The sequence below is a fragment of the Schistocerca serialis genome, unplaced genomic scaffold (assembly GCF_023864345.2).
Source record: "Schistocerca serialis cubense isolate TAMUIC-IGC-003099 unplaced genomic scaffold, iqSchSeri2.2 HiC_scaffold_1369, whole genome shotgun sequence".
In the NCBI taxonomy this organism is placed as follows: domain Eukaryota; kingdom Metazoa; phylum Arthropoda; class Insecta; order Orthoptera; family Acrididae; genus Schistocerca; species Schistocerca serialis.
This window is the reverse complement of record NW_026047590.1, coordinates 31,781-52,290: the sequence shown is the minus strand read 5'-3', so window position 1 is coordinate 52,290 and position 20,510 is coordinate 31,781. Positions and strand designations below refer to the sequence as shown.

At 49.2% G+C, this 20,510-nt stretch overlaps 48 non-coding genes across 48 annotated transcripts; all 48 read left to right on the top strand.

Annotated features, from left to right (window-relative positions):
- The first annotated feature begins 26 nt into the window (after nt 1–26).
- On the top strand, nt 27–98 carry Trnat-ugu (transfer RNA threonine (anticodon UGU)). Its single transcript has one exon. It is a non-coding gene; the product is annotated as a tRNA-Thr (tRNA).
- A 246-nt stretch (nt 99–344) lies between these two features.
- Trnat-ugu (transfer RNA threonine (anticodon UGU)) lies at nt 345–416 on the top strand. The gene has a single exon. It is a non-coding gene; the product is annotated as a tRNA-Thr (tRNA).
- A 246-nt stretch (nt 417–662) lies between these two features.
- Nucleotides 663–734, top strand: Trnat-ugu (transfer RNA threonine (anticodon UGU)). Its single transcript has one exon. It is a non-coding gene; the product is annotated as a tRNA-Thr (tRNA).
- A 246-nt stretch (nt 735–980) lies between these two features.
- Trnat-ugu (transfer RNA threonine (anticodon UGU)) lies at nt 981–1,052 on the top strand. Its single transcript has one exon. It is a non-coding gene; the product is annotated as a tRNA-Thr (tRNA).
- Nucleotides 1,053–1,298: 246 nt separating this feature from the next.
- Nucleotides 1,299–1,370, top strand: Trnat-ugu (transfer RNA threonine (anticodon UGU)). The gene has a single exon. It is a non-coding gene; the product is annotated as a tRNA-Thr (tRNA).
- Nucleotides 1,371–1,616: 246 nt separating this feature from the next.
- Nucleotides 1,617–1,688, top strand: Trnat-ugu (transfer RNA threonine (anticodon UGU)). Its single transcript has one exon. It is a non-coding gene; the product is annotated as a tRNA-Thr (tRNA).
- A 246-nt stretch (nt 1,689–1,934) lies between these two features.
- Nucleotides 1,935–2,006, top strand: Trnat-ugu (transfer RNA threonine (anticodon UGU)). Its single transcript has one exon. It is a non-coding gene; the product is annotated as a tRNA-Thr (tRNA).
- A 246-nt stretch (nt 2,007–2,252) lies between these two features.
- Nucleotides 2,253–2,324, top strand: Trnat-ugu (transfer RNA threonine (anticodon UGU)). The gene has a single exon. It is a non-coding gene; the product is annotated as a tRNA-Thr (tRNA).
- Nucleotides 2,325–2,570: 246 nt separating this feature from the next.
- Nucleotides 2,571–2,642, top strand: Trnat-ugu (transfer RNA threonine (anticodon UGU)). Its single transcript has one exon. It is a non-coding gene; the product is annotated as a tRNA-Thr (tRNA).
- A 246-nt stretch (nt 2,643–2,888) lies between these two features.
- Nucleotides 2,889–2,960, top strand: Trnat-ugu (transfer RNA threonine (anticodon UGU)). Its single transcript has one exon. It is a non-coding gene; the product is annotated as a tRNA-Thr (tRNA).
- Nucleotides 2,961–3,206: 246 nt separating this feature from the next.
- On the top strand, nt 3,207–3,278 carry Trnat-ugu (transfer RNA threonine (anticodon UGU)). Its single transcript has one exon. It is a non-coding gene; the product is annotated as a tRNA-Thr (tRNA).
- Nucleotides 3,279–3,524: 246 nt separating this feature from the next.
- On the top strand, nt 3,525–3,596 carry Trnat-ugu (transfer RNA threonine (anticodon UGU)). Its single transcript has one exon. It is a non-coding gene; the product is annotated as a tRNA-Thr (tRNA).
- A 246-nt stretch (nt 3,597–3,842) lies between these two features.
- Trnat-ugu (transfer RNA threonine (anticodon UGU)) lies at nt 3,843–3,914 on the top strand. Its single transcript has one exon. It is a non-coding gene; the product is annotated as a tRNA-Thr (tRNA).
- A 246-nt stretch (nt 3,915–4,160) lies between these two features.
- Nucleotides 4,161–4,232, top strand: Trnat-ugu (transfer RNA threonine (anticodon UGU)). The gene has a single exon. It is a non-coding gene; the product is annotated as a tRNA-Thr (tRNA).
- Nucleotides 4,233–4,478: 246 nt separating this feature from the next.
- On the top strand, nt 4,479–4,550 carry Trnat-ugu (transfer RNA threonine (anticodon UGU)). The gene has a single exon. It is a non-coding gene; the product is annotated as a tRNA-Thr (tRNA).
- Nucleotides 4,551–4,796: 246 nt separating this feature from the next.
- Nucleotides 4,797–4,868, top strand: Trnat-ugu (transfer RNA threonine (anticodon UGU)). The gene has a single exon. It is a non-coding gene; the product is annotated as a tRNA-Thr (tRNA).
- Nucleotides 4,869–5,114: 246 nt separating this feature from the next.
- Nucleotides 5,115–5,186, top strand: Trnat-ugu (transfer RNA threonine (anticodon UGU)). Its single transcript has one exon. It is a non-coding gene; the product is annotated as a tRNA-Thr (tRNA).
- A 246-nt stretch (nt 5,187–5,432) lies between these two features.
- On the top strand, nt 5,433–5,504 carry Trnat-ugu (transfer RNA threonine (anticodon UGU)). The gene has a single exon. It is a non-coding gene; the product is annotated as a tRNA-Thr (tRNA).
- A 246-nt stretch (nt 5,505–5,750) lies between these two features.
- Nucleotides 5,751–5,822, top strand: Trnat-ugu (transfer RNA threonine (anticodon UGU)). The gene has a single exon. It is a non-coding gene; the product is annotated as a tRNA-Thr (tRNA).
- A 246-nt stretch (nt 5,823–6,068) lies between these two features.
- Nucleotides 6,069–6,140, top strand: Trnat-ugu (transfer RNA threonine (anticodon UGU)). The gene has a single exon. It is a non-coding gene; the product is annotated as a tRNA-Thr (tRNA).
- A 246-nt stretch (nt 6,141–6,386) lies between these two features.
- Nucleotides 6,387–6,458, top strand: Trnat-ugu (transfer RNA threonine (anticodon UGU)). Its single transcript has one exon. It is a non-coding gene; the product is annotated as a tRNA-Thr (tRNA).
- A 246-nt stretch (nt 6,459–6,704) lies between these two features.
- On the top strand, nt 6,705–6,776 carry Trnat-ugu (transfer RNA threonine (anticodon UGU)). Its single transcript has one exon. It is a non-coding gene; the product is annotated as a tRNA-Thr (tRNA).
- Nucleotides 6,777–7,022: 246 nt separating this feature from the next.
- Nucleotides 7,023–7,094, top strand: Trnat-ugu (transfer RNA threonine (anticodon UGU)). The gene has a single exon. It is a non-coding gene; the product is annotated as a tRNA-Thr (tRNA).
- A 246-nt stretch (nt 7,095–7,340) lies between these two features.
- Trnat-ugu (transfer RNA threonine (anticodon UGU)) lies at nt 7,341–7,412 on the top strand. The gene has a single exon. It is a non-coding gene; the product is annotated as a tRNA-Thr (tRNA).
- Nucleotides 7,413–7,658: 246 nt separating this feature from the next.
- On the top strand, nt 7,659–7,730 carry Trnat-ugu (transfer RNA threonine (anticodon UGU)). The gene has a single exon. It is a non-coding gene; the product is annotated as a tRNA-Thr (tRNA).
- Nucleotides 7,731–7,976: 246 nt separating this feature from the next.
- On the top strand, nt 7,977–8,048 carry Trnat-ugu (transfer RNA threonine (anticodon UGU)). Its single transcript has one exon. It is a non-coding gene; the product is annotated as a tRNA-Thr (tRNA).
- Nucleotides 8,049–8,294: 246 nt separating this feature from the next.
- Nucleotides 8,295–8,366, top strand: Trnat-ugu (transfer RNA threonine (anticodon UGU)). Its single transcript has one exon. It is a non-coding gene; the product is annotated as a tRNA-Thr (tRNA).
- Nucleotides 8,367–8,612: 246 nt separating this feature from the next.
- Nucleotides 8,613–8,684, top strand: Trnat-ugu (transfer RNA threonine (anticodon UGU)). Its single transcript has one exon. It is a non-coding gene; the product is annotated as a tRNA-Thr (tRNA).
- A 246-nt stretch (nt 8,685–8,930) lies between these two features.
- On the top strand, nt 8,931–9,002 carry Trnat-ugu (transfer RNA threonine (anticodon UGU)). The gene has a single exon. It is a non-coding gene; the product is annotated as a tRNA-Thr (tRNA).
- A 246-nt stretch (nt 9,003–9,248) lies between these two features.
- On the top strand, nt 9,249–9,320 carry Trnat-ugu (transfer RNA threonine (anticodon UGU)). Its single transcript has one exon. It is a non-coding gene; the product is annotated as a tRNA-Thr (tRNA).
- Nucleotides 9,321–9,566: 246 nt separating this feature from the next.
- On the top strand, nt 9,567–9,638 carry Trnat-ugu (transfer RNA threonine (anticodon UGU)). Its single transcript has one exon. It is a non-coding gene; the product is annotated as a tRNA-Thr (tRNA).
- A 246-nt stretch (nt 9,639–9,884) lies between these two features.
- Trnat-ugu (transfer RNA threonine (anticodon UGU)) lies at nt 9,885–9,956 on the top strand. The gene has a single exon. It is a non-coding gene; the product is annotated as a tRNA-Thr (tRNA).
- A 246-nt stretch (nt 9,957–10,202) lies between these two features.
- On the top strand, nt 10,203–10,274 carry Trnat-ugu (transfer RNA threonine (anticodon UGU)). Its single transcript has one exon. It is a non-coding gene; the product is annotated as a tRNA-Thr (tRNA).
- A 246-nt stretch (nt 10,275–10,520) lies between these two features.
- Trnat-ugu (transfer RNA threonine (anticodon UGU)) lies at nt 10,521–10,592 on the top strand. Its single transcript has one exon. It is a non-coding gene; the product is annotated as a tRNA-Thr (tRNA).
- Nucleotides 10,593–10,838: 246 nt separating this feature from the next.
- Trnat-ugu (transfer RNA threonine (anticodon UGU)) lies at nt 10,839–10,910 on the top strand. The gene has a single exon. It is a non-coding gene; the product is annotated as a tRNA-Thr (tRNA).
- Nucleotides 10,911–11,156: 246 nt separating this feature from the next.
- On the top strand, nt 11,157–11,228 carry Trnat-ugu (transfer RNA threonine (anticodon UGU)). The gene has a single exon. It is a non-coding gene; the product is annotated as a tRNA-Thr (tRNA).
- Nucleotides 11,229–11,474: 246 nt separating this feature from the next.
- Nucleotides 11,475–11,546, top strand: Trnat-ugu (transfer RNA threonine (anticodon UGU)). Its single transcript has one exon. It is a non-coding gene; the product is annotated as a tRNA-Thr (tRNA).
- A 246-nt stretch (nt 11,547–11,792) lies between these two features.
- Nucleotides 11,793–11,864, top strand: Trnat-ugu (transfer RNA threonine (anticodon UGU)). Its single transcript has one exon. It is a non-coding gene; the product is annotated as a tRNA-Thr (tRNA).
- Nucleotides 11,865–12,110: 246 nt separating this feature from the next.
- On the top strand, nt 12,111–12,182 carry Trnat-ugu (transfer RNA threonine (anticodon UGU)). The gene has a single exon. It is a non-coding gene; the product is annotated as a tRNA-Thr (tRNA).
- Nucleotides 12,183–12,428: 246 nt separating this feature from the next.
- Trnat-ugu (transfer RNA threonine (anticodon UGU)) lies at nt 12,429–12,500 on the top strand. Its single transcript has one exon. It is a non-coding gene; the product is annotated as a tRNA-Thr (tRNA).
- Nucleotides 12,501–12,746: 246 nt separating this feature from the next.
- On the top strand, nt 12,747–12,818 carry Trnat-ugu (transfer RNA threonine (anticodon UGU)). Its single transcript has one exon. It is a non-coding gene; the product is annotated as a tRNA-Thr (tRNA).
- Nucleotides 12,819–13,064: 246 nt separating this feature from the next.
- On the top strand, nt 13,065–13,136 carry Trnat-ugu (transfer RNA threonine (anticodon UGU)). Its single transcript has one exon. It is a non-coding gene; the product is annotated as a tRNA-Thr (tRNA).
- Nucleotides 13,137–13,382: 246 nt separating this feature from the next.
- On the top strand, nt 13,383–13,454 carry Trnat-ugu (transfer RNA threonine (anticodon UGU)). The gene has a single exon. It is a non-coding gene; the product is annotated as a tRNA-Thr (tRNA).
- Nucleotides 13,455–13,700: 246 nt separating this feature from the next.
- Trnat-ugu (transfer RNA threonine (anticodon UGU)) lies at nt 13,701–13,772 on the top strand. Its single transcript has one exon. It is a non-coding gene; the product is annotated as a tRNA-Thr (tRNA).
- Nucleotides 13,773–14,018: 246 nt separating this feature from the next.
- Nucleotides 14,019–14,090, top strand: Trnat-ugu (transfer RNA threonine (anticodon UGU)). Its single transcript has one exon. It is a non-coding gene; the product is annotated as a tRNA-Thr (tRNA).
- A 246-nt stretch (nt 14,091–14,336) lies between these two features.
- Trnat-ugu (transfer RNA threonine (anticodon UGU)) lies at nt 14,337–14,408 on the top strand. The gene has a single exon. It is a non-coding gene; the product is annotated as a tRNA-Thr (tRNA).
- A 246-nt stretch (nt 14,409–14,654) lies between these two features.
- Nucleotides 14,655–14,726, top strand: Trnat-ugu (transfer RNA threonine (anticodon UGU)). Its single transcript has one exon. It is a non-coding gene; the product is annotated as a tRNA-Thr (tRNA).
- Nucleotides 14,727–14,972: 246 nt separating this feature from the next.
- On the top strand, nt 14,973–15,044 carry Trnat-ugu (transfer RNA threonine (anticodon UGU)). Its single transcript has one exon. It is a non-coding gene; the product is annotated as a tRNA-Thr (tRNA).
- The last annotated feature ends 5,466 nt before the right edge of the window (nt 15,045–20,510 follow it).

Sequence of the window (20,510 nt, the reverse complement as noted above, 5' to 3'; positions counted from 1 at the left end):
ATCGCAAAGAGGTGTAAGCTGTAACAGCCTCCTTAGCTCAGGGGCAGAGCACTGGTCTTGTAAACCAGGGGCCGTGAGTTCGATTCTCACAGGGGGCAGCACAATTTTAAATGGGCCAATGTACTGCTGTGAACCGAAAATTTCAAAATAGCGTGTCTCTTCGGGCCTGAGCCAAGATCACAGATGACGATAGACGAAAGACGGCAGCACCCGTCACTCATCGCTGTGGACCTCAGTGGTAGCGAATTGTTGTGGCAGAGTAAATCTTTGTACGCATTTTCTGGACTCTGAAATGTATTTTTCTCGAGGGCTGTGACGATCGCAAAGAGGTGTAAGCTGTAACAGCCTCCTTAGCTCAGGGGCAGAGCACTGGTCTTGTAAACCAGGGGCCGTGAGTTCGATTCTCACAGGGGGCAGCACAATTTTAAATGGGCCAATGTACTGCTGTGAACCGAAAATTTCAAAATAGCGTGTCTCTTCGGGCCTGAGCCAAGATCACAGATGACGATAGACGAAAGACGGCAGCACCCGTCACTCATCGCTGTGGACCTCAGTGGTAGCGAATTGTTGTGGCAGAGTAAATCTTTGTACGCATTTTCTGGACTCTGAAATGTATTTTTCTCGAGGGCTGTGACGATCGCAAAGAGGTGTAAGCTGTAACAGCCTCCTTAGCTCAGGGGCAGAGCACTGGTCTTGTAAACCAGGGGCCGTGAGTTCGATTCTCACAGGGGGCAGCACAATTTTAAATGGGCCAATGTACTACTGTGAACCGAAAATTTCAAAATAGCGTGTCTCTTCGGGCCTGAGCCAAGATCACAGATGACGATAGACGAAAGACGGCAGCACCCGTCACTCATCGCTGTGGACCTCAGTGGTAGCGAATTGTTGTGGCAGAGTAAATCTTTGTACGCATTTTCTGGACTCTGAAATGTATTTTTCTCGAGGGCTGTGACGATCGCAAAGAGGTGTAAGCTGTAACAGCTTCCTTAGCTCAGGGGCAGAGCACTGGTCTTGTAAACCAGGGGCCGTGAGTTCGATTCTCACAGGGGGCAGCACAATTTTAAATGGGCCAATGTACTGCTGTGAACCGAAAATTTCAAAATAGCGTGTCTCTTCGGGCCTGAGCCAAGATCACAGATGACGATAGACGAAAGACGGCAGCACCCGTCACTCATCGCTGTGGACCTCAGTGGTAGCGAATTGTTGTGGCAGAGTAAATCTTTGTACGCATTTTCTGGACTCTGAAATGTATTTTTCTCGAGGGCTGTGACGATCGCAAAGAGGTGTAAGCTGTAACAGCCTCCTTAGCTCAGGGGCAGAGCACTGGTCTTGTAAACCAGGGGCCGTGAGTTCGATTCTCACAGGGGGCAGCACAATTTTAAATGGGCCAATGTACTGCTGTGAACCGAAAATTTCAAAATAGCGTGTCTCTTCGGGCCTGAGCCAAGATCACAGATGACGATAGACGAAAGACGGCAGCACCCGTCACTCATCGCTGTGGACCTCAGTGGTAGCGAATTGTTGTGGCAGAGTAAATCTTTGTACGCATCTTCTGGACTCTGAAATGTATTTTTCTCGAGGGCTGTGACGATCGCAAAGAGGTGTAAGCTGTAACAGCCTCCTTAGCTCAGGGGCAGAGCACTGGTCTTGTAAACCAGGGGCCGTGACTTCGATTCTCACAGGGGGCAGCACAATTTTAAATGGGCCAATGTACTGCTGTGAACCGAAAATTTCAAAATAGCGTGTCTCTTCGGGCCTGAGCCAAGATCACAGATGACGATAGACGAAAGACGGCAGCACCCGTCACTCATCGCTGTGGACCTCAGTGGTAGCGAATTGTTGTGGCAGAGTAAATCTTTGTACGCATTTTCTGGACTCTGAAATGTATTTTTCTCGAGGGCTGTGACGATCGCAAAGAGGTGTAAGCTGTAACAGCCTCCTTAGCTCAGGGGCAGAGCACTGGTCTTGTAAACCAGGGGCCGTGAGTTCGATTCTCACAGGGGGCAGCACAATTTTAAATGGGCCAATGTACTGCTGTGAACCGAAAATTTCAAAATAGCGTGTCTCTTCGGGCCTGAGCCAAGATCACAGATGACGATAGACGAAAGACGGCAGCACCCGTCACTCATCGCTGTGTACCTCAGTGGTAGCGAATTGTTGTGGCAGAGTAAATCTTTGTACGCATTTTCTGGACTCTGAAATGTATTTTTCTCGAGGGCTGTGACGATCGCAAAGAGGTGTAAGCTGTAACAGCCTCCTTAGCTCAGGGGCAGAGCACTGGTCTTGTAAACCACGGGCCGTGAGTTCGATTCTCACAGGGGGCAGCACAATTTTAAATGGGCCAATGTACTGCTGTGAACCGAAAATTTCAAAATAGCGTGTCTCTTCGGGCCTGAGCCAAGATCACAGATGACGATAGACGAAAGACGGCAGCACCCGTCACTCATCGCTGTGGACCTCAGTGGTAGCGAATTGTTGTGGCAGAGTAAATCTTTGTACGCATTTTCTGGACTCTGAAATGTATTTTTCTCGAGGGCTGTGACGATCGCAAAGAGGTGTAAGCTGTAACAGCCTCCTTAGCTCAGGGGCAGAGCGCTGGTCTTGTAAACCAGGGGCCGTGAGTTCGATTCTCACAGGGGGCAGCACAATTTTAAATGGGCCAATGTACTGCTGTGAACCGAAAATTTCAAAATAGCGTGTCTCTTCGGGCCTGAGCCAAGATCACAGATGACGATAGACGAAAGACGGCAGCACCCGTCACTCATCGCTGTGGACCTCAGTGGTAGCGAATTGTTGTGGCAGAGTAAATCTTTGTACGCATTTTCTGGACTCTGAAATGTATTTTTCTCGAGGGCTGTGACGATCGCAAAGAGGTGTAAGCTGTAACAGCCTCCTTAGCTCAGGGGCAGAGCACTGGTCTTGTAAACCAGGGGCCGTGAGTTCGATTCTCACAGGGGGCAGCACAATTTTAAATGGGCCAATGTACTGCTGTGAACCGAAAATTTCAAAATAGCGTGTCTCTTCGGGCCTGAGCCAAGATCACAGATGACGATAGACGAAAGACGGCAGCACCCGTCACTCATCGCTGTGGACCTCAGTGGTAGCGAATTGTTGTGGCAGAGTAAATCTTTGTACGCATTTTCTGGACTCTGAAATGTATTTTTCTCGAGCGCTGTGACGATCGCAAAGAGGTGTAAGCTGTAACAGCCTCCTTAGCTCAGGGGCAGAGCACTGGTCTTGTAAACCAGGGGCCGTGAGTTCGATTCTCACAGGGGGCAGCACAATTTTAAATGGGCCAATGTACTGCTGTGAACCGAAAATTTCAAAATAGCGTGTCTCTTCGGGCCTGAGCCAAGATCACAGATGACGATAGACGAAAGACGGCAGCACCCGTCACTCATCGCTGTGGACCTCAGTGGTAGCGAATTGTTGTGGCAGAGTAAATCTTTGTACGCATTTTCTGGACTCTGAAATGTATTTTTCTCGAGGGCTGTGACGATCGCAAAGAGGTGTAAGCTGTAACAGCCTCCTTAGCTCAGTGGCAGAGCACTGGTCTTGTAAACCAGGGGCCGTGAGTTCGATTCTCACAGGGGGCAGCACAATTTTAAATGGGCCAATGTACTGCTGTGAACCGAAAATTTCAAAATAGCGTGTCTCTTCGGGCCTGAGCCAAGATCACAGATGACGATAGACGAAAGACGGCAGCACCCGTCACTCATCGCTGTGGACCTCAGTGGTAGCGAATTGTTGTGGCAGAGTAAATCTTTGTACGCATTTTCTGGACTCTGAAATGTATTTTTCTCGAGGGCTGTGACGATCGCAAAGAGGTGTAAGCTGTAACAGCCTCCTTAGCTCAGGGGCAGAGCACTGGTCTTGTAAACCAGGGGCCGTGAGTTCGATTCTCACAGGGGGCAGCACAATTTTAAATGGGCCAATGTACTGCTGTGAACCGAAAATTTCAAAATAGCGTGTCTCTTCGGGCCTGAGCCAAGATCACAGATGACGATAGACGAAAGACGGCAGCACCCGTCACTCATCGCTGTGGACCTCAGTGGTAGCGAATTGTTGTGGCAGAGTAAATCTTTGTACGCATTTTCTGGACTCTGAAATGTATTTTTCTCGAGGGCTGTGACGATCGCATAGAGGTGTAAGCTGTAACAGCCTCCTTAGCTCAGGGGCAGAGCACTGGTCTTGTAAACCAGGGGCCGTGAGTTCGATTCTCACAGGGGGCAGCACAATTTTAAATGGGCCAATGTACTGCTGTGAACCGAAAATTTCAAAATAGCGTGTCTCTTCGGGCCTGAGCCAAGATCACAGATGACGATAGACGAAAGACGGCAGCACCCGTCACTCATCGCTGTGGACCTCAGTGGTAGCGAATTGTTGTGGCAGAGTAAATCTTTGTACGCATTTTCTGGACTCTGAAATGTATTTTTCTCGAGGGCTGTGACGATCGCAAAGAGGTGTAAGCTGTAACAGCCTCCTTAGCTCAGGGGCAGAGCACTGGTCTTGTAAACCAGGGGCCGTGAGTTCGATTCTCACAGGGGGCAGCACAATTTTAAATGGGCCAATGTACTGCTGTGAACCGAAAATTTCAAAATAGCGTGTCTCTTCGGGCCTGAGCCAAGATCACAGATGACGATAGACGAAAGACGGCAGCACCCGTCACTCATCGCTGTGGACCTCAGTGGTAGCGAATTGTTGTGGCAGAGTAAATCTTTGTACGCATTTTCTGGACTCTGAAATGTATTTTTCTCGAGGGCTGTGACGATCGCAAAGAGGTGTAAGCTGCAACAGCCTCCTTAGCTCAGGGGCAGAGCACTGGTCTTGTAAACCAGGGGCCGTGAGTTCGATTCTCACAGGGGGCAGCACAATTTTAAATGGGCCAATGTACTGCTGTGAACCGAAAATTTCAAAATAGCGTGTCTCTTCGGGCCTGAGCCAAGATCACAGATGACGATAGACGAAAGACGGCAGCACCCGTCACTCATCGCTGTGGACCTCAGTGGTAGCGAATTGTTGTGGCAGAGTAAATCTTTGTACGCATTTTCTGGACTCTGAAATGTATTTTTCTCGAGGGCTGTGACGATCGCAAAGAGGTGTAAGCTGTAACAGCCTCCTTAGCTCAGGGGCAGAGCACTGGTCTTGTAAACCAGGGGCCGTGAGTTCGATTCTCACAGGGGGCAGCACAATTTTAAATGGGCCAATGTACTGCTGTGAACCGAAAATTTCAAAATAGCGTGTCTCTTCGGGCCTGAGCCAAGATCACAGATGACGATAGACGAAAGACGGCAGCACCCGTCACTCATCGCTGTGGACCTCAGTGGTAGCGAATTGTTGTGGCAGAGTAAATCTTTGTACGCATTTTCTGGACTCTGAAATGTATTTTTCTCGAGGGCTGTGACGATCGCAAAGAGGTGTAAGCTGTAACAGCCTCCTTAGCTCAGGGGCAGAGCACTGGTCTTGTAAACCAGGGGCCGTGAGTTCGATTCTCACAGGGGGCAGCACAATTTTAAATGGGCCAATGTACTGCTGTGAACCGAAAATTTCAAAATAGCGTGTCTCTTCGGGCCTGAGCCAAGATCACAGATGACGATAGACGAAAGACGGCAGCACCCGTCACTCATCGCTGTGGACCTCAGTGGTAGCGAATTGTTGTGGCAGAGTAAATCTTTGTACGCATTTTCTGGACTCTGAAATGTATTTTTCTCGAGGGCTGTGACGATCGCAAAGAGGTGTAAGCTGTAACAGCCTCCTTAGCTCAGGGGCAGAGCACTGGTCTTGTAAACCAGGGGCCGTGAGTTCGATTCTCACAGGGGGCAGCACAATTTTAAATGGGCCAATGTACTGCTGTGAACCGAAAATTTCAAAATAGCGTGTCTCTTCGGGCCTGAGCCAAGATCACAGATGACGATAGACGAAAGACGGCAGCACCCGTCACTCATCGCTGTGGACCTCAGTGGTAGCGAATTGTTGTGGCAGAGTAAATCTTTGTACGCATTTTCTGGACTCTGAAATGTATTTTTCTCGAGGGCTGTGACGATCGCAAAGAGGTGTAAGCTGTAACAGCCTCCTTAGCTCAGGTGCAGAGCACTGGTCTTGTAAACCAGGGGCCGTGAGTTCGATTCTCACAGGGGGCAGCACAATTTTAAATGGGCCAATGTACTGCTGTGAACCGAAAATTTCAAAATAGCGTGTCTCTTCGGGCCTGAGCCAAGATCACAGATGACGATAGACGAAAGACGGCAGCACCCGTCACTCATCGCTGTGGACCTCAGTGGTAGCGAATTGTTGTGGCAGAGTAAATCTTTGTACGCATTTTCTGGACTCTGAAATGTATTTTTCTCGAGGGCTGTGACGATCGCAAGGAGGTGTAAGCTGTAACAGCCTCCTTAGCTCAGGGGCAGAGCACTGGTCTTGTAAACCAGGGGCCGTGAGTTCGATTCTCACAGGGGGCAGCACAATTTTAAATGGGCCAATGTACTGCTGTGAACCGAAAATTTCAAAATAGCGTGTCTCTTCGGGCCTGAGCCAAGATCACAGATGACGATAGACGAAAGACGGCAGCACCCGTCACTCATCGCTGTGGACCTCAGTGGTAGCGAATTGTTGTGGCAGAGTAAATCTTTGTACGCATTTTCTGGACTCTGAAATGTATTTTTCTCGAGGGCTGTGACGATCGCAAAGAGGTGTAAGCTGTAACAGCCTCCTTAGCTCAGGGGCAGAGCACTGGTCTTGTAAACCAGGGGCCGTGAGTTCGATTCTCACAGGGGGCAGCACAATTGTAAATGGGCCAATGTACTGCTGTGAACCGAAAATTTCAAAATAGCGTGTCTCTTCGGGCCTGAGCCAAGATCACAGATGACGATAGACGAAAGACGGCAGCACCCGTCACTCATCGCTGTGGACCTCAGTGGTAGCGAATTGTTGTGGCAGAGTAAATCTTTGTACGCGTTTTCTGGACTCTGAAATGTATTTTTCTCGAGGGCTGTGACGATCGCAAAGAGGTGTAAGCTGTAACAGCCTCCTTAGCTCAGGGGCAGAGCACTGGTCTTGTAAACCAGGGGCCGTGACTTCGATTCTCACAGGGGGCAGCACAATTTTAAATGGGCCAATGTACTGCTGTGAACCGAAAATTTCAAAATAGCGTGTCTCTTCGGGCCTGAGCCAAGATCACAGATGACGATAGACGAAAGACGGCAGCACCCGTCACTCATCGCTGTGGACCTCAGTGGTAGCGAATTGTTGTGGCAGAGTAAATCTTTGTACGCATTTTCTGGACTCTGAAATGTATTTTTCTCGAGGGCTGTGACGATCGCAAAGAGGTGTAAGCTGTAACAGCCTCCTTAGCTCAGGGGCAGAGCACTGGTCTTGTAAACCAGGGGCCGTGAGTTCGATTCTCACAGGGGGCAGCACAATTTTAAATGGGCCAATGTACTGCTGTGAACCGAAAATTTCAAAATAGCGTGTCTCTTCGGGCCTGAGCCAAGATCACAGATGACGATAGACGAAAGACGGCAGCACCCGTCACTCATCGCTGTGGACCTCAGTGGTAGCGAATTGTTGTGGCAGAGTAAATCTTTGTACGCATTTTCTGGACTCTGAAATGTATTTTTCTCGAGGGTTGTGACGATCGCAAAGAGGTGTAAGCTGTAACAGCCTCCTTAGCTCAGGGGCAGAGCACTGGTCTTGTAAACCAGGGGCCGTGAGTTCGATTCTCACAGAGGGCAGCACAATTTTAAATGGGCCAATGTACTGCTGTGAACCGAAAATTTCAAAATAGCGTGTCTCTTCGGGCCTGAGCCAAGATCACAGATGACGATAGACGAAAGACGGCAGCACCCGTCACTCATCGCTGTGGACCTCAGTGGTAGCGAATTGTTGTGGCAGAGTAAATCTTTGTACGCATTTTCTGGACTCTGAAATGTATTTTTCTCGAGGGCTGTGACGATCGCAAAGAGGTGTAAGCTGTAACAGCCTCCTTAGCTCAGGGGCAGAGCACTGGTCTTGTAAACCAGGGGCCGTGAGTTCGATTCTCACAGGGGGCAGCACAATTTTAAATGGGCCAATGTACTGCTGTGAACCGAAAATTTCAAAATAGCGTGTCTCTTCGGGCCTGAGCCAAGATCACAGATGACGATAGACGAAAGACGGCAGCACCCGTCACTCATCGCTGTGGACCTCAGTGGTAGCGAATTGTTGTGGCAGAGTAAATCTTTGTACGCATTTTCTGGACTCTGAAATGTATTTTTCTCGAGGGCTGTGACGATCGCAAAGAGGTGTAAGCTGTAACAGCCTCCTTAGCTCAGGGGCAGAGCACTGGTCTTGTAAACCAGGGGCCGTGAGTTCGATTCTCACAGGGGGCAGCACAATTTTAAATGGGCCAATGTACTGCTGTGAACCGAAAATTTCAAAATAGTGTGTCTCTTCGGGCCTGAGCCAAGATCACAGATGACGATAGACGAAAGACGGCAGCACCCGTCACTCATCGCTGTGGACCTCAGTGGTAGCGAATTGTTGTGGCAGAGTAAATCTTTGTACGCATTTTCTGGACTCTGAAATGTATTTTTCTCGAGGGCTGTGACGATCGCAAAGAGGTGTAAGCTGTAACAGCCTCCTTAGCTCAGGGGCAGAGCACTGGTCTTGTAAACCAGGGGTCGTGAGTTCGATTCTCACAGGGGGCAGCACAATTTTAAATGGGCCAATGTACTGCTGTGAACCGAAAATTTCAAAATAGCGTGTCTCTTCGGGCCTGAGCCAAGATCACAGATGACGATAGACGAAAGACGGCAGCACCCGTCACTCATCGCTGTGGACCTCAGTGGTTGCGAATTGTTGTGGCAGAGTAAATCTTTGTACGCATTTTCTGGACTCTGAAATGTATTTTTCTCGAGGGTTGTGACGATCGCAAAGAGGTGTAAGCTGTAACAGCCTCCTTAGCTCAGGGGCAGAGCACTGGTCTTGTAAACCAGGGGCCGTGAGTTCGATTCTCACAGGGGGCAGCACAATTTTAAATGGGCCAATGTACTGCTGTGAACCGAAAATTTCAAAATAGCGTGTCTCTTCGGGCCTGAGCCAAGATCACAGATGACGATAGACGAAAGACGGCAGCACCCGTCACTCATCGCTGTGGACCTCAGTGGTAGCGAATTGTTGTGGCAGAGTAAATCTTTGTACGCATTTTCTGGACTCTGAAATGTATTTTTCTCGAGGGCTGTGACGATCGCAAAGAGGTGTAAGCTGTAACAGCCTCCTTAGCTCAGGGGCAGAGCACTGGTCTTGTAAACCAGGGGCCGTGAGTTCGATTCTCACAGGGGGCAGCACAATTTTAAATGGGCCAATGTACTGCTGTGAACCGAAAATTTCAAAATAGCGTGTCTCTTCGGGCCTGAGCCAAGATCACAGATGACGATAGACGAAAGACGGCAGCACCCGTCACTCATCGCTGTGGACCTCAGTGGTAGCGAATTGTTGTGGCAGAGTAAATCTTTGTACGCATTTTCTGGACTCTGAAATGTATTTTTCTCGAGGGCTGTGACGATCGCAAAGAGGTGTAAGCTGTAACAGCCTCCTTAGCTCAGGGGCAGAGCACTGGTCTTGTAAACCAGGGGCCGTGAGTTCGATTCTCACAGGGGGCAGCACAATTTTAAATGGGCCAATGTACTGCTGTGAACCGAAAATTTCAAAATAGCGTGTCTCTTCGGGCCTGAGCCAAGATCACAGATGACGATAGACGAAAGACGGCAGCACCCGTCACTCATCGCTGTGGACCTCAGTGGTAGCGAATTGTTGTGGCAGAGTAAATCTTTGTACGCATTTTCTGGACTCTGAAATGTATTTTTCTCGAGGGCTGTGACGATCGCAAAGAGGTGTAAGCTGTAACAGCCTCCTTAGCTCAGGGGCAGAGCGCTGGTCTTGTAAACCAGGGGCCGTGAGTTCGATTCTCACAGGGGGCAGCACAATTTTAAATGGGCCAATGTACTGCTGTGAACCGAAAATTTCAAAATAGCGTGTCTCTTCGGGCCTGAGCCAAGATCACAGATGACGATAGACGAAAGACGGCAGCACCCGTCACTCATCGCTGTGGACCTCAGTGGAAGCGAATTGTTGTGGCAGAGTAAATCTTTGTACGCATTTTCTGGACTCTGAAATGTATTTTTCTCGAGGGCTGTGACGATCGCAAAGAGGTGTAAGCTGTAACAGCCTCCTTAGCTCAGGGGCAGAGCACTGGTCTTGTAAACCAGGGGCCGTGAGTTCGATTCTCACAGGGGGCAGCACAATTTTAAATGGGCCAATGTACTGCTGTTAACCGAAAATTTCAAAATAGCGTGTCTCTTCGGGCCTGAGCCAAGATCACAGATGACGATAGACGAAAGACGGCAGCACCCGTCACTCATCGCTGTGGACCTCAGTGGTAGCGAATTGTTGTGGCAGAGTAAATCTTTGTACGCATTTTCTGGACTCTGAAATGTATTTTTCTCGAGGGCTGTGACGATCGCAAAGAGGTGTAAGCTGTAACAGCCTCCTTAGCTCAGGGGCAGAGCACTGGTCTTGTAAACCAGGGGCCGTGAGTTCGATTCTCACAGGGGGCAGCACAATTTTAAATGGGCCAATGTACTGCTGTGAACCGAAAATTTCAAAATAGCGTGTCTCTTCGGGCCTGAGCCAAGATCACAGATGACGATAGACGAAAGACGGCAGCACCCGTCACTCATCGCTGTGGACCTCAGTGGTAGCGAATTGTTGTGGCAGAGTAAATCTTTGTACGCATTTTCTGGACTCTGAAATGTATTTTTCTCGAGGGCTGTGACGATCGCAAAGAGGTGTAAGTTGTAACAGCCTCCTTAGCTCAGGGGCAGAGCACTGGTCTTGTAAACCAGGGGCCGTGAGTTCGATTCTCACAGGGGGCAGCACAATTTTAAATGGGCCAATGTACTGCTGTGAACCGAAAATTTCAAAATAGCGTGTCTCTTCGGGCCTGAGCCAAGATCACAGATGACGATAGACGAAAGACGGCAGCACCCGTCACTCATCGCTGTGGACCTCAGTGGTAGCGAATTGTTGTGGCAGAGTAAATCTTTGTACGCATTTTCTGGACTCTGAAATGTATTTTTCTCGAGGGCTGTGACGATCGCAAAGAGGTGTAAGCTGTAACAGCCTCCTTAGCTCAGGGGCAGAGCACTGGTCTTGTAAACCAGGGGCCGTGAGTTCGATTCTCACAGGGGGCAGCACAATTTTAAATGGGCCAATGTACTGCTGTGAACCGAAAATTTCAAAATAGCGTGTCTCTTCGGGCCTGAGCCAAGATCACAGATGACGATAGACGAAAGACGGCAGCACCCGTCACTCATCGCTGTGGACCTCAGTGGTAGCGAATTGTTGTGGCAGAGTAAATCTTTGTACGCATTTTCTGGACTCTGAAATGTATTTTTCTCGAGAGCTGTGACGATCGCAAAGAGGTGTACGCTGTAACAGCCTCCTTAGCTCAGGGGCAGAGCACTGGTCTTGTAAACCAGGGGCCGTGAGTTCGATTCTCACAGGGGGCAGCACAATTTTAAATGGGCCAATGTACTGCTGTGAACCGAAAATTTCAAAATAGCGTGTCTCTTCGGGCCTGAGCCAAGATCACAGATGACGATAGACGAAAGACGGCAGCACCCGTCACTCATCGCTGTGGACCTCAGTGGTAGCGAATTGTTGTGGCAGAGTAAATCTTTGTACGCATTTTCTGGGCTCTGAAATGTATTTTTCTCGAGGGCTGTGACGATCGCAAAGAGGTGTAAGCTGTAACAGCCTCCTTAGCTCATGGGCAGAGCACTGGTCTTGTAAACCAGGGGCCGTGAGTTCGATTCTCACAGGGGGCAGCACAATTTTAAATGGGCCAATGTACTGCTGTGAACCGAAAATTTCAAAATAGCGTGTCTCTTCGGGCCTGAGCCAAGATCACAGATGACGATAGACGAAAGACGGCAGCACCCGTCACTCATCGCTGTGGACCTCAGTGGTAGCGAATTGTTGTGGCAGAGTAAATCTTTGTACGCATTTTCTGGACTCTGAAATGTATTTTTCTCGAGGGCTGTGACGATCGCAAAGAGGTGTACGCTGTAACAGCCTCCTTAGCTCAGGGGCAGAGCACTGGTCTTGTAAACCAGGGGCCGTGAGTTCGATTCTCACAGGGGGCAGCACAATTTTAAATGGGCCAATGTACTGCTGTGAACCGAAAATTTCAAAATAGCGTGTCTCTTCGGGCCTGAGCCAAGATCACAGATGACGATAGACGAAAGACGGCAGCACCCGTCACTCATCGCTGTGGACCTCAGTGGTAGCGAATTGTTGTGGCAGAGTAAATCTTTGTACGCATTTTCTGGGCTCTGAAATGTATTTTTCTCGAGGGCTGTGACGATCGCAAAGAGGTGTAAGCTGTAACAGCCTCCTTAGCTCAGGGGCAGAGCACTGGTCTTGTAAACCAGGGGCCGTGAGTTCGATTCTCACAGGGGGCAGCACAATTTTAAATGGGCCAATGTACTGCTGTGAACCGAAAATTTCAAAATAGCGTGTCTCTTCGGGCCTGAGCCAAGATCACAGATGACGATAGACGAAAGACGGCAGCACCCGTCACTCATCGCTGTGGACCTCAGTGGTAGCGAATTGTTGTGGCAGAGTAAATCTTTGTACGCATTTTCTGGACTCTGAAATGTATTTTTCTCGAGGGCTGTGACGATCGCAAAGAGGTGTACGCTGTAACAGCCTCCTTAGCTCAGGGGCAGAGCACTGGTCTTGTAAACCAGGGGCCGTGAGTTCGATTCTCACAGGGGGCAGCACAATTTTAAATGGGCCAATGTACTGCTGTGAACCGAAAATTTCAAAATAGCGTGTCTCTTCGGGCCTGAGCCAAGATCACAGATGACGATAGACGAAAGACGGCAGCACCCGTCACTCATCGCTGTGGACCTCAGTGGTAGCGAATTGTTGTGGCAGAGTAAATCTTTGTACGCATTTTCTGGACTCTGAAATGTATTTTTCTCGAGGGCTGTGACGATCGCAAAGAGGTGTAAGCTGTAACAGCCTCCTTAGCTCAGGGGCAGAGCACTGGTCTTGTAAACCAGGGGCCGTGAGTTCGATTCTCACAGGGGGCAGCACAATTTTAAATGGGCCAATGTACTGCTGTGAACCGAAAATTTCAAAATAGCGTGTCTCTTCGGGCCTGAGCCAAGATCACAGATGACGATAGACGAAAGACGGCAGCACCCGTCACTCATCGCTGTGGACCTCAGTGGTAGCGAATTGTTGTGGCAGAGTAAATCTTTGTACGCATTTTCTGGACTCTGAAATGTATTTTTCTCGAGGGCTGTGACGATCGCAAAGAGGTGTAAGCTGTAACAGCCTCCTTAGCTCAGGGGCAGAGCACTGGTCTTGTAAACCAGGGGCCGTGAGTTCGATTCTCACAGGGGGCAGCACAATTTTAAATGGGCCAATGTACTGCTGTGAACCGAAAATTTCAAAATAGCGTGTCTCTTCGGGCCTGAGCCAAGATCACAGATGACGATAGACGAAAGACGGCAGCACCCGTCACTCATCGCTGTGGACCTCAGTGGTAGCGAATTGTTGTGGCAGAGTAAATCTTTGTACGCATTTTCTGGACTCTGAAATGTATTTTTCTCGAGGGCTGTGACGATCGCAAAGAGATGTAAGCTGTAACAGCCTCCTTAGCTCAGGGGCAGAGCACTGGTCTTGTAAACCAGGGGCCGTGAGTTCGATTCTCACAGGGGGCAGCACAATTTTAAATGGGCCAATGTACTGCTGTGAACCGAAAATTTCAAAATAGCGTGTCTCTTCGGGCCTGAGCCAAGATCACAGATGACGATAGACGAAAGACGGCAGCACCCGTCACTCATCGCTGTGGACCTCAGTGGTAGCGAATTGTTGTGGCAGAGTAAATCTTTGTACGCATTTTCTGGACTCTGAAATGTATTTTTCTCGAGGGCTGTGACGATCGCAAAGAGGTGTAAGCTGTAACAGCCTCCTTAGCTCAGGGGCAGAGCACTGGTCTTGTAAACCAGGGGCCGTGAGTTCGATTCTCACAGGGGGCAGCACAATTTTAAATGGGCCAATGTACTGCTGTGAACCGAAAATTTCAAAATAGCGTGTCTCTTCGGGCCTGAGCCAAGATCACAGATGACGATAGACGAAAGACGGCAGCACCCGTCACTCATCGCTGTGGACCTCAGTGGTAGCGAATTGTTGTGGCAGAGTAAATCTTTGTACGCATTTTCTGGACTCTGAATTGTATTTTTCTCGAGGGCTGTGACGATCGCAAAGAGGTGTAAGCTGTAACAGCCTCCTTAGCTCAGGGGCAGAGCACTGGTCTTGTAAACCAGGGGCCGTGAGTTCGATTCTCACAGGGGGCAGCACAATTTTAAATGGGCCAATGTACTGCTGTGAACCGAAAATTTCAAAATAGCGTGTCTCTTCGGGTCTGAGCCAAGATCACAGATGACGATAGACGAAAGACGGCAGCACCCGTCACTCATCGCTGTGGACCTCAGTGGTAGCGAATTGTTGTGGCAGAGTAAATCTTTGTACGCATTTTCTGGACTCTGAAATGTATTTTTCTCGAGGGCTGTGACGATCGCAAAGAGGTGTAAGCTGTAACAGCCTCCTTAGCTCATGGGCAGAGCACTGGTCTTGTAAACCAGGGGCCGTGAGTTCGATTCTCACAGGGGACAGCACAATTTTAAATGGGCCAATGTACTGCTGTGAACCGAAAATTTCAAAATAGCGTGTCTCTTCGGGCCTGAGCCAAGATCACAGATGACGATAGACGAAAGACGGCAGCACCCGTCACTCATCGCTGTGGACCTCAGTGGTAGCGAATTGTTGTGGCAGAGTAAATCTTTGTACGCATTTTCTGGACTCTGAAATGTATTTTTCTCGAGGGCTGTGACGATCGCAAAGAGGTGTAAGCTGTAACAGCCTCCTTAGCTCAGGGGCAGAGCACTGGTCTTGTAAACCAGGGGCCGTGAGTTCGATTCTCACAGGGGGCAGCACAATTTTAAATGGGCCAATGTACTGCTGTGAACCGAAAATTTCAAAATAGCGTGTCTCTTCGGGCCTGAGCCAAGATCACAGATGACGATAGACGAAAGACGGCAGCACCCGTCACTCATCGCTGTGGACCTCAGTGGTAGCGAATTGTTGTGGCAGAGTAAATCTTTGTACGCATTTTCTGGACTCTGAAATGTATTTTTCTCGAGGGCTGTGACGATCGCAAAGAGGTGTAAGCTGTAACAGCCTCCTTAGCTCAGGGGTCAGTCGTGCTCCGGCACTCGGCCAGTGCACATCGCGCGGTGACGGGCGGTAGCGCGGGCCAGTGTTTACGTCGCGAGCAGTGCTGTGGTGGCGAGCTGCGCAGCGTGTGCGAACGCTGTTAACGTTTGTTTCTGTACCACTGTTGTAAGTAAGATGTCGACAATTAACAGAGCGAACAGCGTTCAGTGTGTTTTCGATCGTGCTGCCTTGCGACCGACGGCTTTCGAAATCCATGAGTGGATTTTTGAGGATCTGAAATTGCCGGAAGATATAGTCGACACGTTCCAGTTGGACTTTGTGCAGTACTCGTTATTTATCAAATTTATTTCGAGTGACACTTATGAGAAATTCGTTGAGGAGCATGCTGGTGTGAGACCATTTCGTCATAATGATGGCAGTATTAGCAATGTCCAAATCGTGCCTTCGGGATACGGAGTGAGAACCGTCAGGGTATTTAATGTGCCACCTGAGTGCCCTAATGACCTGATAGCACGTTCTCTGTCACTGTACGGCGTTGTTTTGTCGGTTACCAATGAAAAATGGTCGAGTGCATATCGCTACCAAGTTAACAGCGGGGTGCGAAGTGTACGTGTGGACTTAAAAAAGCATATACCTTCGTATGTTACCATTGGCGGCTGTCGTGCACAGGTAACTTACATTGGACAACCCCCTACCTGTTCGATCTGCCATTCAACAGAACATCTGCGGATGAACTGTACACGTCGACGTCCATTTCAACTTCCACGGGAACGTCCTGCAGACGGTAGTGAAAAGCTTGTTCCGCTATTGAGTGAGGTAGTCGCGGGGACGGTACCACCACCTCGGCAGCCGGAACGTGTTAGCGAGGCGGAGATGCCAGTTCAGGTGGAATGCAGTGCCCAAGACATTTGCGGTAGGACGGACGTCGATCCGGCACCGTCATCCTCACCGGGGCAGTTACCGCTGGATAACAACGATGCGCCAGCCACCTCTGAAACTAAGCCGTGTGAGATACAGGAGCGGGTGCAGATCAGTTTGCCTGAACCGCCCCTATCGGTAGAGACTGCAGCAGACACGAAGAAAGGCCGCCGAAGGAGAAGCAAAGGGAATAGTAGCAAAGAGGAAAAGTCGGATGATTTGAGACCCGTACACATGTCAGAAAGTGGCAGCGAGACTGAACCTCCATCTTCTTGCTCCGTGCGCTGCGAGGACACCGCGAGGCAAGAACGCATTCGTGAACAGACCAAACACCTGAAGGCACTACTGAGCGCTGAGAGGGAACAGAGCACCGTAACGGCTAAGAGGAAGAGCGAGCAGAGCAGCGAGCAGCTGCAGCAGCGCTCCCGCAGGAACTCGCTGACGTCAGTCGCAGCCCCGCGTGTTGGTCAGGCGGATGCGACCACGCTGACAGACTCAGCCGGCGGTGGCGGGCAGGGCGGCGCGCGCACCGCGAAGCACCCCGACAGCAATGAGCCGTGGTGGCAGCAGGACGAGGAGATGCAGCAGTAGCTGCTCTCGCGCATGACCATCGCGCTGCGACATTTCCACTCTCTGAGTACTCCAGACGTTCCCAACGAGTTTGATTCAAAGACGTCGAGAAGGACGATCCAACACAGAGCTCATTGTCCTCTGAACCATCATGTGCGATAGCCAAACCTACAACGTTACCACACTTAACGTCAATAGAATTCACAGTGCGGTGAAACTCCGTTCGCTAACTGATTTCTTGTATGGTACCAGCGTTGACATTGCCCTCCTACAGGAGGTAATCACAGTCTTAGAAGTGCCCGGTTACGTTCTCATTGATAACATCAATCTCCAGGATGCTGTAGGCACTGCCATACTTCTGCGCGACGGTATACCATTTACGGATGTGCAGCGGCTGCCTAGTGGTCGTGGCATTTCTCTTCGAGTGAATGGTGTGCAGATTGTTAACGTGTACGCTCCCTCAGGTAGCACTCATAAGAGAGATCGCTCAACATTTTATAAAAACGAGGTTCCCATTCTTCTTAGCGCTTATCGTGCACATCTCATCCTCGGTGGTGACTTCAATTGTGTGCTTAACGACAGAGACCAAACTCCTCACACGAACATATGTATCGAACTTGAACATTTAATTCATGGCATGCGTCTTCACGATACATGGCAACAACTGCACGGTGAACGGGTAGCGTACACCTTCGTAACTAGTCATTCTGCCAGTCGGTTGGATAGGATCTATGTGTCCGAGGCCCTCCAGCGACACGCTGTGAACTGTGACATAGCTCCTGTCAACATCTCCGACCATTGTGCGTATCAGTGTTACCTTAACCTACGCCGCCAGCAAATATACCGCGGGAAAGGCTACTGGAAATTGAATGTCAGCCTTCTGCAGGATGCCCAACTTGAAGAGGAGGTGAACATGACGTGGCAACAGCTCCAGCGGCAACGACGTCGTTACGATAGCGCTCTCCAGTGGTGGACTCAGTGTGCTAAGCCTAAATTACGCCTCACCCTCATGAGTTACGCCCGACAAAAAAGCTTTTGGCAGAAACAGACTATTGAGTTTTATTATCGCTGTTTGAGAGAACTGTACAGTCGTGCTAACAATCCTTCTGGCGATATCGACATAAAGATCAAACGATATAAAGCGAAAATCACGGCGCTACAACGCCAACGAATGCAAGGCATCATCGTGCGAGCCCACCCCAAGGACGTTGCCGCCGAAGAACGGGCCTCTCTGTACCACATCCTGAGAACGACGAAACGGTGTAAAGCCATGTTGATTGAAGCCGTTGTTGATGACGCTGAGAATGCCATCACGAAGCAACGTGACATCATCTCGCACGTCTACGACTATTATAGTCAACTTTACAAGAAGCAAGCCGTTGATGAACACTCGTGCGACGATTTTCTTAGGACCTTGAGCTGTCGCTTGTCGCAACAGGATACTGCAAATCTGGAATCTCTTTTCACAGAGGACGAAATCCGACTGGCGGTCCACAGTGCAAAGAAAGGGAAGTCACCAGGACCCGACGGTCTCAGCGCTGAGTTTTACCAGCGTTACTGGAACCTCCTCGGTCCGACGCTCCTCGAGATCGCGAATGAACTCTGGCACCTGGAAGTTATACCCAAGGCATTTACGGAAGGTATCATCCTGCCCTTACCGAAAAAAGGGAACAGCAGGAAGGTCGAAAACATGCGACCCATCACACTCCTGAATGCCGACTTCAAAATCATCACCAGATCGATTAAGCTAAGGATGCAAACCGTTATGTACAAGGTTTTGGGCAGTTACCAGTACAGTGCAGTGCAAGGCCGAAGTGCAATCTCAGCAGCCTGCGATTTGAGGGACATCATCTGTTCGTATGCTGAAAGCAAAGGACAGGGCGCTCTGATCTTTCTAGATTTTGAGAAGGCTTATGACCGTGTACGTCATGACTTCCTCTTTAAAAGCATGAAGAAACTAGGTTTTGGACTTCATCTCATAGAATTAATTCGCAAACTTACTACAAACGCCTCTTCACGGATTCTCATTAATGGCCACTTTACGAAAGAAGTTTCCATTGAGCAATCCGTCCGCCAAGGATGTCCTCTGTCAATGATTTTGTACGCCATTGCAGTGGAGCCGCTACTGAACAACTTGGCGCATAGCGGGATCGGACTTAGCGTCCAGTCTGTCACTATCCCATGCATTGCGTATGCTGACGATGTATGCGTAACTGTGTCATCATCGCAACAACTTCTGTCAGCGGAAACTCTTTTACAAAAATTCACGTTTCTTTCAGGAGCAATACTCAATAGAACTAAAACCACAGCTTTGCAGATCGGTGGCGGTATCGGAGACATATCCCATGTTACCTGGTGCAAGGTCAAGGATTCTCACACAACCCTCGGTGTTACTTTTGAGGCCAAACCAGACAAATTCCTGACGAAGAACTGGTCACACATGCTTAATAAATTACGTGCTGCTTTGATACTTCACTCCGACCGTGACTTGAACATACTACAGAAAGTTAAGACCATCGAGATCGCCATTACGAGCAAGATGACTTATTTGGCGCAAATTCTTCCCATCTCCGACCATCTAGCCAAGAGTATACAACAAGCGTTATGTTGGTTTCTTTTTAGGGGGCACATTTTCAAAGTTCAGTTCGATACCTTAACCTTACCTTCGTTTAAAGGTGGCCTTAACCTCATTAAAGTACACAAAAAATGTGTCACCCTGCTCCTAAATCGCATCAGGAAGGAGTTCCGTACCCGGAGGACCAGTATCATCACAAACCTCATTCAGCGGTGGAAGCCTCATAGCCTTGACCCACCCGTTAATATCGCCGGCATTCCACTTGCTTACCGACATGTGCGACTGTACTACATGGAAATGAGCTACATTCGACACAACATCGTCGATAACGGAAGCCTGACGAACAGGAAGCTTTATGGCCTTCTCACGACAACAAACCACAGGAATCGTCTCGAAGAAAAACATCCACATACACATTGGAGTATCGTATGGCGGAATGTGCACAGCGACGTGTTACCGTCACGCGTCATAGCCGACTGGTATCTAACAGTCAACGATAAAGTAGCAACGAATGAAAAGCTACATAAAATTGGCCTTCATCCAACGCCCAACTGTGACGCATGCGGAAGGGTCGATACGCTTCTTCATAGGTTCACGTGCGGACATGCAGAAGAAATTACTACATTTCTTCGTCAACGATTGTCGGTGATAGACCGTACGACGCCCTGTGGTGTAGATCTTTTAGAGGTCATTCAGCCACAAAAACTGAGATATCCACGAGCAAAAAACAACGCTGCAACGTGGATCATGGGCCACACAGCATCGTTTATTATGCAGAATAGGCATGCTACTTTCCTCGACTATTATTCTTACATAGAAATTGAACACTTTAAAATGAGACAACACTGTGACTACAGGAGGATATTTGGAAATATGCTGAACATCATAATTAACGGTTAAATGCTTCAAATACAATCTTTCGGATCGCAGAGGTTGCCAGTGACCTGTATGTATGACTCCCATTTGCTTCCTGGGACTTTAGCACTTGCCGCAATTTTACGATACTATTCAGATGCTCACCAATGCAGAAGGCATTTTTTCTTTCCCATTTTCGCTTTCACATTACCCTTCTCTCGCGGAGCGAGCGGAGCAACCTTCCTTCAATTATGAAGTGATAGTCTTTTGTGCACCATAACAATTTCTGTTTACTACTTGGCAA